This window comes from Malaclemys terrapin, chromosome 6 (assembly GCF_027887155.1).
Source record: "Malaclemys terrapin pileata isolate rMalTer1 chromosome 6, rMalTer1.hap1, whole genome shotgun sequence".
NCBI lineage: Eukaryota > Metazoa > Chordata > Testudines > Emydidae > Malaclemys > Malaclemys terrapin.
Genome location: NC_071510.1, coordinates 128421615 through 128434097, shown reverse-complemented (window position 1 = coordinate 128434097; position 12483 = coordinate 128421615). Strand labels below are relative to the sequence as shown.

The following is a 12483-nucleotide window of genomic DNA, read 5'->3' as shown; positions in this document are numbered from 1 at the left end:
ATAAACTACACATCTCGAAGAACATCAGTTACTGTACAGGTAAATAACTTCTTTTTTTCTAAGGCACTTGATTTGCTGATACAAAGCTGGGGTTAGCCAGCGGTAAGCATCTTCACAAAGGAACAGTGGAAAGTTTTTTGTGAGTTGTGCACTAGATTCCCAGAGGTCAGTCTAACCCATGGATGCTTTCCAGTTAGCTCTTAACCAAGTTTATGCCTTCCCTTCTGACAGGATAATCTATGAAGAGTTATCTGGGTGACCCCTGGATGGCTCTAAACTAGATGCTGCATAGACTAAGCCAGCTATCCTTGGGGACACTACAAATCCCAGTACTTCACTTCAATTTAGAACCCCTGTCATTGGGTAATGTGGCTTTGGAGAGGTCAAGCGTGGGGTGGGGGCTGGGTGGGAATTTAGTTCATTTGTCAGACACCATTCACTTCCAAGGTATATTAGAGGCTGTAGATTTTTTTTTTCCCCCTTAGAAAAGACTCTTTCCAGCATTCAGCTTCCTGCAAGAGTTTTACTGTGGAACTAATTTTCTTTCTTTATTGCATTGTGTGAATGCCCCAAAGCCCCTGTAAGTATCTGGGTCCCATTGTTTTAGGTGCTGTACTAACAAAAGGCAATTTCTGTCTTGAGCGTACAGTCCAAATACTAGTGTTTGGATGTTAGTAGATGGTCTTGGCCACGTGATCCCTCCTTGTACTTCTGTTTTTCTGGTGGAGGGGAATTATTAATCCCTTCATGGAGGTGAAGGTGTAGGAGGGGGAAAATGTTTTTTCCTATCTAAATGTAGTGTCTGTACTTGAGGTACACTAGTTTGAAGATCCTCCTACTTAACATTTGCAGGTGAACATTTCTGAGTTTAGGGCTTCTGTTTTGTATTTAGCACTCAAGGGTTTGTTTTTGTGTGTGCGTGCTTGTGTGTGAGAGATCTATTTCTGGGCCCTACTAGAGAGAGAATATTTCTAGAAGTTTTGTTGACATGATTAATCATGGTTCTTTGTTCTGTTTCTTTAATTTAATCTCTTCAGTAATCTTGAATCACAAGGGAACAGAGAACACCAGAATGTCTTCAGATTTTGGTGGCAATGGTTCTGCTTGTCTGTGCCAGCTAGTGGAATGGTGTGTCCCCTTCTCGATCTGGAACTAAAGGAACTGAAATACAGATAGCTAAATCCGAGTGAAGGAAAACAAGTTGTCCTTTTAATTCTCAGCTCTAAAGAGAACTGCATAGCTTCTCTAAACAAAGTCTTGCATTCTGAGCCATAGGGTTCATATTAGTGCACAGTGGTTGCTTGGTGAGAGAATAGCACTAGTAAAAGCAGCAGAACACGCCCTCTTTCATACAATACTGTTTGAGAGCTTGGCTTTGTAAATGATGTAGCAATGTGCATGTATTAATGAGGGGTATAATAGGTTTCAGTGAAACTGGGAGATAAGATGTGTTAATCTTGTATATTAAGTAGTCCTACAACAATGAACCTTATAATGAGACTGTTATTAAATCTTTTCTTCATTGGCTTCAGTTCAGTGTAACCAGCACTTCTCAGTGTGGTGCATTTAAGGCCAGTTTCTAGAAGAAAGCACTAACTTTCTGAAGCCTTTGTCCTTCTGAAATACGCATCTAAATTACAGAGATGCAGCTGATACACATGACAGAAAAATGACTCTCTGCCGTGTGCTGGCACACGAGATTTTTGTTTTAAAAAAAAATTAAAATTAGTAATAATACTTGTACAGAATTTGTTGATTTGACCTCGACTGCCTTTCAGAAGAGGGCGCCTTGCATTTCCCTCATCAACAGTGTTGGTAGCAGATTGTGTTCTAACAAGGTTAGAAAAGCTGTCAAAATAGCAATAGTTCTAAAAGGAAAAACAAAATTAGCTAGAATGATCTATGATTCTGTATAGTTCTAATGAGAACAGCATGCAGGCTGTTATTTCACCAGTGCAAACAGTACCACAAGAAGGGCAAGACTTCCTGGCGTATTGAGCTTTTCTTTCTCCCCATCCTTGTCCAGCAACAAGCCTTAGTGTTTTTCATCCAAGGATCACAAGACATAGGGGGGCTCAGATGCCCATTTTACTGATGGGGAATGATAGTTTAAGTGTATTTGCCGCTGCTTTAAGTGCATTCTGATAAGAAGTCACACTAGCCAAGCCTGATGTAGGCAATGCAGGCTGCAAACAGGCAACTGAGGAAGGTGACAAAAAACAAAAGATTTATCCTGATTGTTGAGGACTCAGTCGCAGCAAGGAATTGAACTGAAAACCTTTGTATCTGAGCGTAGTGGAGCTGCCACGTGGCTTAAGGAGGGTCTGCTTGTCTCTCAATATTATTCCTATTTGAGGTCCAGAAGAGAAGGTTTCAGCCAGAGGCATCAAATATATAAAATTGTGAAGAGTGATGATTGTTTTTCACAAGGAAGCAACAAGACTTAGAGCACTATGTATTCCCTGGTGGTCACCCATTCCGATACTAACCAGGACCAAACCTGGTTGGCTTCATTATAAAATGAACTGATGTTTTGTGATCTTACATTCTCATTCTCTGCAAAGCAGCCGCCCTTTTAATTTAATATGCATGCTTTTTAATTCAGATGGCGGTCCTGTAGCTCTGCCTTGAGTCAGTTCAGGTTTTACAGCCCTGGTGTCTTTCTCCTCTCCTGATAGCACCCCCACCCTGTCCTTCAAACAGCTGCCACCCAGTTCATACTTTATCCTGTTAAATAACTCCCATTAGTGTGCCTTGATGGAACAGGATGAGCGTCCCTCTGCTATATAAGATACCTCATTTTCCCCACAGGCTAAAACCACCTTTTTTCCTTTCAGACTCCTTAAAGGAGGTCTGTTGTCAAATTAGAGAAAAGAACACAGCTGTTTGCATGTCAAGTAGTATTGGTCTGACTAATAGCTTTAATGGAAACAGTAACAGTTGCTACTATAAAAGGTTTTTAAATTCTCACAAAGGTCTCCAAATAAACACCGAGCATTTCTCGAGAGGTATTTTATGTAATACCATGAATGAATGTGAATAAAGGGGACTCAGTTTAGGAAGAATGGTATCAGTAGGATTACACAGTTGACTTGCATGTTTCATAATGAATTATTAGACCCTTCCATATGACAAAATTAACCTCCAGGTTTGACAGTTACTCTCGTCTTAAAATTTAGGAAGAATGCTGTGGCTCTATAAAATGTTAGGCTATTGCAATCCCCATCAATGACCACTAGGGGGAGCGTTAGGTTTATTTTTCTTCTCTGTGGAGCTGACCAGTGCTTTTGTCATCTTTGCAGATGCACATATGGTAGAATATTATCATTTTATGGTTACAATTATGAGCAATTTGATAGAAAATGACAGCTAAATTATGCAGTGTTCCTTTTATTTGTTTTAATTTTGCACTCTAAATATGTAAAAGGAAAAAACAGCATGGTTTTTTGTTGGGTTTTTTTTTTGGTTGTGGTGGGAGGTGTAGTACTCTCTTTGGCTTTGCATTCTTCCAATACAGCACAGGTTGAGTTTACTTTTTTACTGCACACGATTAAATATGTGCAGCCCTTCACAGATGCTGTGAGTATTACTGGGGAGAAATCATGTACTACTAAATCCTCAAGGCTCCCCATCAGAAGGCTCATACGATGGACAAATGCATAAGTAATACAGTTCTTGACCATTTCCAAGAGAAACTGCATCCGCTCAACTCAGATAATGGCTGCACCACCCAAGGAAATGCTAAAGGAAATTTGTATATTTTAAAATCAATATGGATTTTGGCAAAGCTTCCTTAATGAACCCAGGTGCAATCTCATTTCTCTCTCTCTTTTCTGGCCCTTGTTTGAGCATTCTATACTATCACAATTTTTAAACCACGAATAAAGCCCTATTGCTGCATATGTCGGAGCTAGCAATTGCTTATAAAGAATAATGTTTTGTATTGTGTGTATTCTGTTTATTGTGTGAGTTCTTATATTGTGTCTATCACCGTGATATCTGAGCACCTTTTACTTGTGCATTAAGCAACTTAACTAGTATTTGTTGTGTGTGATTCATTCTTTCTCTTTCCCTCTCCCCAGGGGGAAAGTTGTGAGAGCAGTTTTAATTTTTTGTGTTTATTTTTATTTTTATTCATGCTTATTATTTGGGTGCTGGAGCATGTGTGCATTTCACATGGAATGAAAAGTGGTGTGTTGTGTCTTTACCCACCTTTGGGCAGGAACCCACTGACGGCAAGCTGTCTAGCTGGCACATCCAGCAATGATAATTTTTAAGACATAAGGGCCCAATTCTGAGCTCCTTGCTTGAGCAAACTACCTACTGAAGTTTCTGATTTTTCAGATTAAGAAACTCATTGCTTCCGTATTAAGAACTTTGAGGTAAAATAACTTGACTTCTGTGGATTAATAGGGTGTTCACATACCATGAGGAATTAATTTTAACTTTGAAAGCTCTTAGTCTGTTCCTTTAGTCTTGCTGTAGTAACCTTTGGTTTGACCAGTTTTCAGATGCCCTACACTGTATTGTATTATCTCAGTGTTTTCAAATTTATTTTAAAGGTATACTCAGGAAAGCCATCAGCTCAGCAGAATAAAGTGGCTTGGTAGCTGCAAATACTAGCTCATGTAGATCTGTCACTGGAGCTCCTGTAATTTTCATCTTATTTGTAGAAATAAATCATATTGGTACTTTGACCAATATAGGAAGTTTAGTGCTTGTCATTGCTTTTTAAATCAATTTTAACAATTACTGTGCAGGTGGTATGGGTGGAGACGGAAAGGAAACTGCATGTTTAAGTTACTCTGGACTTATTGATGCCAGATGGGAACAGAAGAGATTTAAAACTGATATCGTACATATGCTGTCTGAAAGCTCAAAAGGACTACACTAGCCTAGTCCCTAACTTTGTTCTGAATGCTGTAGCTTTTGCTTAAGGTAGGTAACCATAACTTAACTAATTTGTATGCGCCATATGCAGTCTTGGCTCACTTCAAAGTGTAATCAAGTCATGAACTAATTATGTTACCATATTCCCAAAGAATGTAAATTTAATTTCCCTTCAAACAGAATGGGAATGTATTAGCAGTTCCTTTATATGAGAGGTATATCATTCAATAACATAATGATGATGCTTCAAACAGGAGTGTGATTCTTAACTTTTGTGGGCATTGTGACCTTTTTCCTTATGTGTCTTCTTCTTTTACTCTTGCATCTTGGATTAATTTACTAGCTACTGCTTAATAGCATTAAAATATTCAAGTGTGAATGAAAACATGTCTCTTGTGCTTCACATTTGAGAGCATAGCACTATATTATTATACTTCCCTTGCTCCTTCTGAGTGCTTTCAAATACTTGTTTCCTGAAGATCTCAAGGAAGTTGTGACTTGAACTGAATACTCTTGCACCAGCATTCACGCCTGCCCCAGAACCTTTTTAATACATTGAAAAATGGATGTGCAGAAATTTCCCTAGCAGCTTCTTAACTTGATTGTGCCAGACAGTCCACATAAGCTCAGTTATATAAGAACCAGTGAAGTGAAGTTGTTCATAAAACATTTTATTAACTTCAGTCTTCACGGCATCTTCAGAATTTAGGTAATAAAGCTACGTGGAAGCTACCAGGCTTCACCTTTGCACAGAACAATAATTCACATAGGTTCAAACCACATTTTTTGTGGTGTAACTTTGAAGGCCCAAGAAGCATGTGTTGTGGCCAGACGCTGCTTTGTGGCAATGCATTCCTGTCGTTCTGAGGTGGACTGAACAGGGGGCCGAAGGAGGATATAAGTGTGTGTAGTGCATATATTTCAAATACAACTTGTATAATAAACTGAATCGTTAAAGAGCAGTGTGATCTTCTAATTAAATTTAGGTCTTCTCTACATTGTGCTGCATTGTGGACTATGTGGGGGAGTGGGGAATTGCAGAGTGTACCACAATTTGCGCTCTTACTGCCTTGTGTGGACCCTGCTGGTGTGAACTAAAAAGTACCTAGTTTCTGTTAACATAGTCCAGTTTGAAGGAAGACTATGTTAATGCAACTAGGCAGCTTTTAGTTCTTGCCAGCAGTAACCACAGGGGGAAAAGTGCAACATTTTGGTGCACTCTGGAATTCACACCCCCTGTAGTCTGCACTGTAGTGCAATTTAGACACAGCCTTACCCTTGCTTAGAATCTTAGAACACTTCGGTGTAGATTTTAATGTTCTTACAACATGCTTGTTTATAAAAAAGAAACTGCTAGTATTGTGCATATGGCTTTTCATGTGTGAGTAGATGAAGCCACATCACGTTGGTTCTTGGTTTGTTCTTGATCAGGAAGAAGGGAGAGCCTGCAGGTGGAGATGGGAGTGGCATCTATATCATTTCTTTTCTTAAGGAATGATGTAGTTTTACTCCTGTCGATATACAAAATATTTTTGTACTGCTTCAGAAAGAGAAAGTAAAGTTTTGATCACCTACTGTGTCAATATATCGAAAAAAGTTGTGCTTGGATGATTTAATTAAAAAAATAATTCAGATCCAGGTCACTTTTAATTAAATTTACTTTGAACTTAGGCGAACAGCTGATGATGGGTCATCAGTGTTCCCGAAGACTGTTCGTGAACCCCTGCTTATCTTGTGATTTTTTGCTATTATAATAAGTTTTAAACTTTTAAATGTAATTTAAGCTTTACAAACAACTTTTTTATAGTATTGTTTAGAGAGCGTACACTGAATTCACTGGGTTGGACCACATGTAAATGTCCAGAGACAGGTTTGACTGGCCTGGTGACAAAATTTCTTACTCTGAAGCATCTGAGTCAATCATAGGCCGTTTCTAAAGCATGAACATTCAAAGGCAATGGTGCATGCCAGTGCAACAGGACGTCCTAGGTTAGTGCTGTTGTAGAGTGCCAGACTGAAGACCTTTCTTTGTCACAGAACAGCTGCAGCAGCCTAGTGGCAGTGAAAAGTTCTACAACCCCTGTACCTGCACCAATCTTCTTCCTCTCTGACTTGGCGGGAACACCCCTAGGAGTGAAGGGAGTTCACTCTGTGTCAGTCTTTGTCTTCTGTGCTGAGACTGCCATCAAGGGCGATAACTAGTCCTGATTTACCTGGATATCTGTCCATTGGCAGGGATTGAAAAATGTACTAGCCCATGCAAAAGATACATGCGCTGACAAGCCTTCCCCACACCCTGCGAAGATCACAGGCCCTAATGCCTGCACGCCCCTACCATTTGAAAAGATAGAGCAGTCATGCACATACTGTAGCCTATTGTCAACTTTTATTTATATTTTAATAACTTATGATATATTTCTTATGATATGTCTCCTTTCTCAGATTCACTCCAATTTTTCTTCTTCCCATAATAATCTCTGGACCTCCAGAGAATCCTCCACAGGGTGAGGGGCTGGATGGAGGACAGGATGGGTTGACTCCCACTTTCTAAAATAGGGTGGAGATCTACATGCAGAGGATCAAAATGACATGGGTTTGTGAATAAGGAAGGACCAGTGGTTAGAGTAGTAGTCTGCAACAGACATCCTTTGTCATCTTGGGCACATTGCTTACTCTCTTTGTGCCTCAGTTTGCCATCTGTACAATGGGGTAAGAGCCCTGCCTTACCTCACAGAGGTGTTGTGAGGATAAATACATTAAAGAGGGTGAGGTGCTTGGTACTATGGTGATGGGGGTTATAATTGTAAAACAATGTCATTTGAAATTCTATCTTCCCTTGATAATAGCCTCTTGAAAATGTGCTTTTGGGACGGAAACTTCTCATGCTTGTTCTGTTTTAAGGCTTCGTCTCTTTACAAATTTGAGGCAAGAACTATCATTTTGAACAACAAAGGGTGAGAATTTGTTTTAAATAAAAATTCCTTGTGCTTATTTCCCCTCCCACCCTCAGGGGAATAATTCAGAAAAGATTGAACTTTGAAACTTTGGCAAGTAACTGGTCCTTGTTCTGAGGTCTCTGCTTGGCTAAATATGAAAATGTTCTAGATTAGCGGATTAGGGAACATGTTTGGAATTCTATCAAGTTGTAAAGCAGTGAGTATGGTTAGAGAAAGATGCACCGGTTGATTGTTTTTCAGTGTTACACAAGTGAATATGCAGAAATGAAAAGCTTTACTAACGAAGCTACTGGAGGAAGTAGGCTCTGTAAGCCAAAAAACCCAGTGGTACCCATAGTTGTTGTCAGGGTTCCCCCCCTCACTCTGAACTCTGGGGTACAGATGTGGGGACCCGCATGAAAGACCCCCCATAGCTTATATTTTACCAACTTAGGTTAAAACTTCCCCAAGGCACAAATTGCTTTTCTTGTCCTTGGACGGTATTGCTGCCACTACCAAGTGTTTTACAGAAAAATTCAGGGAAGGATCACTTGGAATCCCTATTCCCCCAAAATATCCCCCCAAGCGCCTTCTTCCCCTTTCCTGGGGAGGCTTGAGAATAATATACCAACCCTTTGTCTTTAGGACACTGAAAATCAATCAGGTTCTTAAAAGAAGAACTTTATTTGAAAGAAAAAGTAAAAGAATCACACCTGCAAAATCAGAATGGAAGGTAACTTTACAGGGTAATAAAAAGATTTAAAACACAGAGGACTCCCCTCTGGACTCAGCTTCACAGTTACAAAAACAGGAATAAAACTACCTTTGCAGCATAAGAAAATTCACAAGTCAAAACAAAAGAGAACCTAACGCATTTCCTTGCCTTACTTACAATTACTGTAATTTTAGATGGATCACTCCAGGTATGTTTTCAGGAGATGTTGTACCTGCTTGGTCTCTCCCTCTGTCCAGAGAGGGAACAAACAAAGAGCCACAAACAAATTCTCTCTCCTCCCTCCCCCGCCCGATTTGAAAGTATCTTCTTTCCTCATTGGTCCTTCTGGTCAGGTGCCAACTAGGTGATTTGAGCTACTTAATCCCTTTCAGGTAAAGTCATTCAGTACAGCTGCCAAGGAGGGATTTTATGCTACCCTTCTCTTTATATTTATGACCGCTGTATACACCATATGTGTGGTGCATACCATTGGCAAGGGCAGCACCACTTGCGGAAGGGGTAGTTTGCCTTGGGCCCCCAAACTGAGTGGCTGAAATTTGGCCCAGTAGCCCTTCCATCATGACGGATAGGCCGTTGTGCCAAACCTGAGTGGAGCTGCAACCTCGTACACCAAGTCGAATTTGGCCACTCGACGGCCGGGCCAGACCTTGGTGGCTACATGTGAAGTTAAACTAGTGGTTCAGTTGCGTGTACTATGTAAAAAAATTCTGGGGGAGCCCCTGGTAGAACCCCCAGGTTTTCAATTAAAAACAAACAAACCAAATGTTAGGAAATTAAATGGAGAGGGGGTGCCGGGGGAGGGGGGGGGGAAACGCTATGTTGTTGCAACATTACAGTTTGCACTGTGAACATTACACAAAGTCAAGCAAATGTTAACATGCCTCCCGTGTAGATGTGTGGTATTTGCTATTATTTTTTCCTAAGGATGCTGTGGGGAGGGCCCTTGACTCTCTGACTACTGGGAAACTGGTAGTTATAATACAGCTGCTTATACTTCTAAACTCACGAGGGGGCTGCTAGTACTGCCAACAATCCTACATGCCCCAGAGGGGGCAAGTTGGAGTGGTAGACGGTAGCCATGGTCCTGCCCCAACCCTGTATATCAGTTTGCAGCTGAAAGGCAGTGCTGGGGAGGAGCATACATTAACGGCCACCATATTACCCACTTTACTCACCACCCCTTGTGCCCCTGGAAGTCTGTCTGCTTCTGGCCTCCACAAGCATAATGCTACTAGCACCTGCTGCTTAGGCAATCCCGATTCTCCAAGACAAACCTCTCAAAGCAAGGTTTTTGCTTCTAAGAGCCATAAATGAACTCTGTATCTGTGACTTGAATCTATTGTTTCTCTAAATGAATCCTATAAAATGGACAGGATATGCACCATGGTGAATTAGTATTGCTGTTAAAACCTGAACCTTTGCATTTCCTGACTTCTCATGATTCTCTTGTTACTATACAAGCTTAATACTGCATTAACAAACTTTTTTGTGCGTAACAAATTACAGTAATTCAAGTGTTAATTTTTTGTGCAACAAATGAGAATACAGTTCAGTGAAATCCTAAACAGCTCTAATCAGATAATTAATATCTTGTTAATCCAGTATTTGGACTCTTGAACTCTTAAAGAGATGTGATCTTATCTGAGCATTTAGCTATGTTTCAATTCTAGGATTTGTAGTCCTATAGATTTATGCCCCCTCCACCCCCCCCCCATGAAATTTGTGAGTTTCTTCAAAGCAGATTGTGAAAGTATTTGATCAGCCTGTGTGTCTATATAGGTACTCATAGCCTCTTCCTCAGCATCATTGTATCATTCCCAATGAAATGGTGTAGGTCCTATTTGCATTTGTGTATGGCATAGAATCTTGTTACTTTGTAGGAATTAAGGTGCTCTTTCCCCACGTTTAGTAAAGATTTAATAGAGTGGAAGAGTAATATCTCATAGTAAGGCTTGCGTCTTAGAAAATTATACTGCAGTAAATGAACTAGCTTAGTAAGAAGTATCATCATAGCTAAAACTAAGCTACATTTGTCTAAATGAATGAACAGAGAACACTGATATATTATACCTTTTCTGTTTGATTGCTTACTCGTTACTTCACAATGAATGTCTCTAGTATTGTGTGAATGAACAAGGTTTTATCTTCTAATGCAGGGATTCCTAGCCACTGTCACAATGTGAACCATATTTAAAAAGGGAAAAAGTCTCATGGACTTTTCTCCTCCCATTCATGCACATGCATCACCCCTCCCAATTGTGAACGCACAATATCCTTTCGACACTGCCAGCCATTGCTGACGTGTAGAAGTAATGTTAGGGAAGCAAGTCATGTTTTCAGCTCTTTTAATTAAATTGAGCAGCTAGAAGCAAGAAGAGACATCATCACGTGCACAGCAAGTGCTTCAAGGTTGCCTGTGGCCATGGAGCAGAGTTTGGGACCCTCTGGTGTAATGCATTCCCACTGTATTAGTTTCTTTGGGTGTGACTCTCATACTGTATAATTCTCATGTTTGAAATACAGAACTATGTGTAATGCACTAGCAAGAACAAGAATAGATATGCCCTCACTATGTGTGTACCCCAAAGCCCATTAGGGTATACATTACACTCACCCACTTCGATAAGGAACAGCAATAGGCAGATAGTGGGGTAAAGTCCTGTTGTATGAGGGAGGGGCTGTTGGAAGAGACATAAAAATTTGATAAAGATAGGACTGTCTGTTTTTATATTCTGCCACATAACATGGGTTTAAATGAATTTGCCTATAATTTGTCTTCAAATACTGACATTTAACTCTTAGGCCGTATAAATGTACTGGCTTTTTCTACAGTAAAATTCATGCCCTGCGTCCAGGCTAATATGTTCACCTACTATAAACATTACTGCTTATGGTTACAGCTGGAATAAAAAATTCCTTTTATATACATCATAGCTGGCAGAGACTCCTGAGACCCCCACAAATCACTTCAGCCTTTTGGTGCTCTCTGACAAAATGCACAGAAATGTAAAACTGCTCCGGCTTCAGATGGATTGACTAGTAAAAGCAATTAGCTTATTTAGACCATTGTTTGTACCCTCCTTTATCTCAAGATGCTGAGCAAAGGTGTTTTAGAAGCTCTCCTTATTACTTTAGCATTAGATCTTAATCACCTCCCTTCTGCTCCCTTCCCAAAAAGCTTTGCTCATCCCATTTTTAGCTCTTTTTAAAAATTTTTTTTAAAAGGATCGTAACGGGGAATAACAAAACGGTGAGTTATTTATGCAGCCATGATTGGCAAAAATGATTGCAACACGAATTTGCCCAGAAGCGATGATTAGATCATAAAAATGTTAAGGAAATCTGTAACTCAACACCATTTTATATATTTGAAGAAGTTTTTGTTCCCTACCTTAATTGTGATGACTTGTTATTAAAGTATTTATTCAGAGTAATCTCTTTGGACATTGAGCCCTTATCCCATCCGCATGCATAATTGAAATCAGGGAGGGGTGGAACGAGGGGGAAGCGTAAATGGTTTACCATGCTAAATGAGCAAGGGAGGGAATTACACAATGACAGGTGATGAGCAGATTTATCTCCGTTTGGAATTTCAGTGCTGCAAGCAAGGCAGGGCACTATTGCTAATATCCTTGCAAATACCACAGTTTGCTGCTTCTACAGATAACAATCCAAAAATCATTGCCGGTCTCTGAAAGGCCTGTAGTCCTGCAACTGTGGCTGTGTTTATGATCCATCAGTAGTTCAAATTGAGTCTGTGGGCATCAAATCCATAGCTGTACTTAAAAAGTGGAATATTTACCGAGTTGGCTGTTAATAATTAAAGCATTGGCACTATCCTCCTTAGCTGAATACAAATAGGACCACATATGCAAAGAGGGCTGTAACTGCGCTAACTGAAATGGCATAACCTACCTCCTG

General features: G+C 40.1%; 1 protein-coding gene across 3 annotated transcripts in view; it reads left to right on the top strand.

The window, feature by feature from the left end:
* KIAA1328 (KIAA1328 ortholog) overlaps positions 1-12483 on the top strand; it is a 252969-nt gene that overhangs the window by 86181 nt on the left and 154305 nt on the right. The gene's annotated exons all lie outside the window — the stretch shown is intronic.